The sequence below is a fragment of the Sinocyclocheilus rhinocerous genome, unplaced genomic scaffold (assembly GCF_001515625.1).
Source record: "Sinocyclocheilus rhinocerous isolate Xijiao unplaced genomic scaffold, SAMN03320098_v1.1 scaffold161, whole genome shotgun sequence".
In the NCBI taxonomy this organism is placed as follows: Eukaryota; Metazoa; Chordata; class Actinopteri; order Cypriniformes; family Cyprinidae; genus Sinocyclocheilus; species Sinocyclocheilus rhinocerous.
In genome coordinates this window covers 1,461,614-1,467,315 of record NW_015627226.1, presented here as the reverse complement: position 1 = coordinate 1,467,315, position 5,702 = coordinate 1,461,614, and the positions used below count along the sequence as shown (strand labels likewise).

The window sequence follows — 5,702 nt, the reverse complement described above, 5'->3', positions numbered from 1 at the left end:
AAGCAGCATATTAGAATGATTTCTGAAGGGTCATATGACACTGAAGACTGGAGTAATGATGCTGAAAATACAGCTGCGCATCACAGAAATACAGAGGTCTATATGTTAAAACATTCAAATAGATAATTTAAATGGACAATATTTCACAATATTACAGTGTTTACTGTATTTTTAATAAATAAATGTAGCCTTGGTGAGCATAAAAGTCTTTCCAAAAAAAAAGAGAGGGTGGGGGTCCTTGAAAATATTTTTCCTCTACAAAACGGGCCCGGCAGAAAAAGTTTGGGAACCAATGGCCTACTCAAACACACAATATTTAATTTAATTTAATTCATACAGGCATACCTCATGTTGCATGTTTGCACTTTTTGAGAAAAACAATGATACAATAAAAAAAGACTTTTCAGGTCTATGTCCAATCCCTCACTTTTTCTAGTTATATAAGGTTAAAATATTTTGCCTGTAATTTTTTTTTCTCATATCGCAATATAATATCGATATCGCCTGGACAGTTTTAATTTAATTTAATTCATACAGGCCTACCTCATGTTGCATGTTTGCACTTTTTGAGAAAAACAATGATACAATAAAAAAAGACTTTTCAGGTCTATGTCCAATCCCTCACTTTTTCTAGTTATATAAGGTTAAAATATTTTGCCTGTAATTTTTTTTTCTCATATCGCAATATAATATCGATATCGCCTGGACAGTGTAAAATATCATGATATGAATTTTAGCTCATATCGCCCACCCCTATCCTACCGATAGAGTACCGAAACCCGGTATTTAATCGGTCCCGGGGCTAAATTATGAAAGACCAGAGTATCGATAAGCTCTGACGTTAACGGTTCTGCTATCGGTACCAGAGAAATTAAGAAAACACACAAACATTTATTTTTGCTATATATACATTATCTTGCAAATTCTATCTCACCAGAGTCGCCAGCTGTTTTTCAAACATTTGTCTATGATGCATTTTTGCTATTCACAATTCAGAAGCGAGATCGCGCCCACGCGGAGGAGCTTCAGCACGCGCAACATGAAAGCCCTGCTTAATTATGATAGAGGAGAGAACTAAACATTCAAACGTCTGCTTACACTTTAGGCCTGTGGCTGTTTTATTAAGCTAATGAATTTTTTTTATTTCGATTTTGGCTTTTAAGGATCATAGCCGCATTTCTTCTAGCGCAACTTTTTTCCCCTTCACAGCGGTGCGCATTCATTCCTCCCTAAAACCCAAACTTAAAGTCAGAATCAGCACAATCGGTGATTGTTGAAAAAAGGCCGTCTTACACTGTTGCTAAATTGCGGGACATGTTTGATAATAAAACGTTGAAAGCACAATCCGCACAAGAGACACTGTTCCTCAGGCTGAAATGTGTGAGCGCGGCACGCTCCAAAACGGACAAACAAATTACACTTTGAGCTTCGGGCGCATGTCCAATCGATCAAATACACACAAAAATATGTCAAAATGGCCGGCTTGGAGAGTATTTACTTAAACACAGTTTATGTCTTAAGTGGAGGAGAACAGTGAATTTGTTCTGACACAGTGTAACTCTGAGTTCTTGTCATATTTTATTACCATTTTCTAAACTATAGCGAGTAAACTGTGATAATGTGAGAAATGTTGAAGGTGTCTGAATAAATTTTGGTTTGACTGTATCTATTTGATAAATAAAGTTAACCAACTAACATTATACATACTCCTTTGGTTTCTGTACCCAAAATTTAAAAAATGTATAAATGCAATAAAAATATCGGTATCGGTACTCGGTATCGGCAAGTACCAAAAATAAAAGTATCGATATCAGGCGAGTACTGGAAAAAGTGGTATCGGTGCATCCCTAAAAAAAAATAATAATTTTGAATTCAATTAAACAATCCGACACACAGCATATATTACAATAAGTGGCTTCAGTGAAATTTACTAAAATACTCTTTTAAAAAAAATTTAAATAACATTAAAAAAGCGAGTGAGCAAGCGGCGGCGGGGAGATAGGGGGGTGTACAATGAGAAGAATAGTACAGTCAATTTGCAGGTGCAGCAGATAATCCAGACATGATCGGGCTACGCAAATGTGTCCGAGTCAAACTAGATATGACTCAGTGATTTTTTTTTTTTTTTTACCCAAAGGTTAATAAATACTGATTATTTTATTTTATCTGATTATTTTGAAATAAATGGAAACGCTGTATTAAAATCCCAATGCTTATGGCAGCTTTGATAACTGACATAATTACTGTAATCTGCAGGAAGTCTTGCCACATTACAAAATATTATATTTTGGATATTTTTGTATTTTTTAATAATGAATATACAAAAAAAAAAGAAAAAAAATTGAGACAATCAGCAAAATGGAAAAAAATGGTAAAAATGGCTTTAAAAAGCAATAGTAGTGGAAATCAATAAACTTCCACAATTATGCAGCCAAATTATTAGCATGAAAACGTCACGTTGTATGCTGATGGTTTTTCATGGGAATTTTTGAGGCTGATGTGATTTTCTGCATCTCCCTCAGCACTTTACGAGCAGGGGAAAGGTCCAAAAAAAACACACCTCATCATGGAGAGAGAGCTCAGATAACTAAACAGTCTTCTCGCCAGACATGTTTTGCATACAGAAAAAGACACAATGCTCTCGCTGCTCACAACTTTTAAGCCTTTGTATGAAGTGCAACATTTCTGCTGAAGGGATAAGGCACACGAACGAGGGGTAAACAGACCTGGAAAACGTCTGGCAGATGGTGACGGCTTTCAAGATGATTCATCAACACCAGTTTCAAAGCTTCACAATAAACCTGGGCTCCAACACTGAAACAAATCCAGTTTCTAGTTAAAAATTTTCAACATTTACCCTCACAAATGAATTTAAACAATGATGTTTGAGAATTCCAATGAGCCCCATCACACTATGCAAACTTTTCTCTACTCTCTCACCAAATTGGTAAATTTCAATTGACAGGACTCCAAAAAGTCATAAGAAAACACAAGAACCAACGCTTTTTATACTTGCTAAAATGTGTCAAAAGCATCTAACTCACTTCAGTACTAAAATAAGTCAACCCTGACTAATTCAAAATGTAAAAGGGTCCAACATAACCTCGATCTGAAGACATAAGTAGGTGTAAATTAAACGTTAATGTCCTCAAAAGAGCAGCTCTCTTCTCTATAAATGCTTAAACGATGTGTGCTGGGCCATTCATTGTGTTGCATGCTGCTTTAAGTAGCATTTCTCTGTGGTACTGAGAATGAAAAACCACAGTTGTCACAGTTATTGACTGTTCAAGTCAATAATGTTTGATCACACGACATGGCTGTGCCGTTATGCTGTGAGTACAACAGTCACTAACCCAACCAGATAAAGAGCTATAAATTATCCATGCTGTGCGTGTACGATGCCACACAGAACAGGAACCAACCGCAAATGTGAGGGGGGCAGATGTCAGCTTGCACTTTACACTGTTATGACTGATGGCTGTACTGTGTGAAAGCAATTGTGGTGATGACCTACATGAACCACACTTAAAGGGACAGTTCACCAAAATAAAAAATAAAAAATAAATAAAGCTCTGTCACCATTTAGAAAGCCTCATGTCAGTCCAAACTCATAAGGTATACAATTTCTGTCTAACACACAAAAGTTGTGACAAATATTAATACTGCTCACCTCTATGCAATGAAAATAGATAGGAATCACCAAGGGTTATCAAGACAAAAAGACAAAACAACACAGTAAAAGCATAATGAAAGTTGTCTATTCGGATCATGCACCGTATTGCTAGTATTCTAAAGGAATAGGGTAGATTTTTGTGAAAGACAAACTAAAATTAAGCTATTTATTAAAAAGATGCAGTCACCGTCCACATATGGAATACTAGTTAGCCTACTATAACTCTATGAAAGACAAACATATCCTTCTTTGTTCCAGAGATGAAAGAGAGACAGGCTTAAAACAACATGGTAAGTAGAATTTTTTATTATTATTTTTATCTCTTTAACAAAACTCTGTCCTAAAAAAAACAGGAAAAACCTGGACCACACATCTGATGTGTCATCCACTTCTGTAGTGCCTGTTTGGTAATATAACAAATTATGTTTTCTTACTCAGCTATACAGGCTTCCAGAACTTATCAGAACGCGAAACAGCTCATCAGAGAAACTTGACTTGCGCTTTGTTTGAAAGCTCCGCTTCAACCACCCGAGTATTTTCGTGCGGTGTAGCTCAGTTATTAACTTTGTAACGTTAGATATTACCATGATCCTCACTTGAGACGTCTGAACGTAATACAAAAGAACATAATGACCAGCTTGACCGCTCAAACTCTGACCGCTGAAGCCAACAATCAACTCGCTACGTCAATCAGGGACGCGCACGCTTTAATCGCGTGAGGTCTGTGAAGACACATATTGCTTACAAACTAAAGCATAACAGCAGGTAAAAAAGAGGAACGAGACAAAGTAAAGTACTTTTTCTGACTTTGTTTGTTAGCGCAAATTAACGACAAACGTGTGTATGTGATGTACTTTAAGGTACAAAAACACAAAACCAGTTAACAAAAAGTATGTTGTTTATCTAATCATTTTTCGCCGCTGGTGGTCTATAAGAATAACACTATATATCTGAATATTCATTGTAATACTACTACTACTAATAATAATAATAAACATGCTTGAGCAATTTGTGATCCATTATCTCCAGTCAAAAAGAGAAAACTTTCTCGATTCATTCGCTTTACTAGAACAGCAATAAACTGGAGTTACTTTCGCCGTCTCGATGCAGAAGTTCTTAAGTTCATAAAAATTTCACGGTAGAAAACATTGCAAATATGAAAATGAGTATATCAAATGATAACATGCAAACGCCAAAACCTACCAAATAAAAATGTGTGAAATTTCGGGTTTATCCAGTGGCTCGAGGAAGCTTCCGTTGTCTATTTATGAACTCCTGTCTCTTAATACCAGCCGCGCGCATCGACGCTTTTCCACGTTGTCCATATGTTGCGTATTGCTTTTTCTTTATTCCTTTAAAATTCGCAAGGGTTGTCTTCTCAATCTCGAGACAAGTTCAGTCTGCGAGCGTTGAAGCAGCTGCACAAAAGATCCGACTTCGCGGATCGGGTTTCGTATTTACGACCCTTCTGGTCAGTTTACGTTACTGGTTACTAGGTGATCGTGTTGTGACTCCTCCCCCGATCTCTAGAGCGCTGCTCTTCGCGTCCTCAATGTAAGAGTAAATGCATCCTCAGATGTAGAGTATCCGACAGGACCCTGACCTTTATAAAGCCTGAAGACACCTTATAAGAAAAATCTGTTTCATGGTGGAGAGTTGCTACATTCGAACACTCTGTCAGATTGTAGGGGAATGAAAATAAGTGAATGTCATTTGAGTTGAACGCCCACATTTACTCAAACAGTTTCAATACAGTTTCAGCGAAATTGCAATTGATGAGAGTGAAGAGATTGAAAGCCACTTCTGTATATCGCTTCATCCCACGCAGTTATTTTGAGTTCCTGTGAGGACGTGAACATTAATTTCCTTGTATTTATGCATGGGAAAATCGAACAATAAACTACGAAAATCACATAAGCAAACACATTTTTGGATTTTATACAATTTAGTAGTATTATTTTTCACAGTTTATGACTTGACTTTGAAGGAATATGCAAATAGCTTTACCTATATTTGGCTCCGGGTAACC

At 36.6% G+C, this 5,702-nt stretch overlaps 1 protein-coding gene across 1 annotated transcript in view; it reads right to left on the bottom strand.

Moving 5' to 3' along the window:
- LOC107722302 (deleted in autism protein 1 homolog) overlaps positions 1-5,153 on the bottom strand; it is a 35,623-nt gene extending 30,470 nt beyond the window's left edge. The window contains exon 1 of the mRNA XM_016530601.1: positions 4,877-5,153. The gene's annotated coding sequence lies outside the window, so the exon portion shown is untranslated. The remainder of the gene's footprint in view (positions 1-4,876) is intronic.
- Between the last annotated feature and the right edge of the window lie 549 nt (positions 5,154-5,702).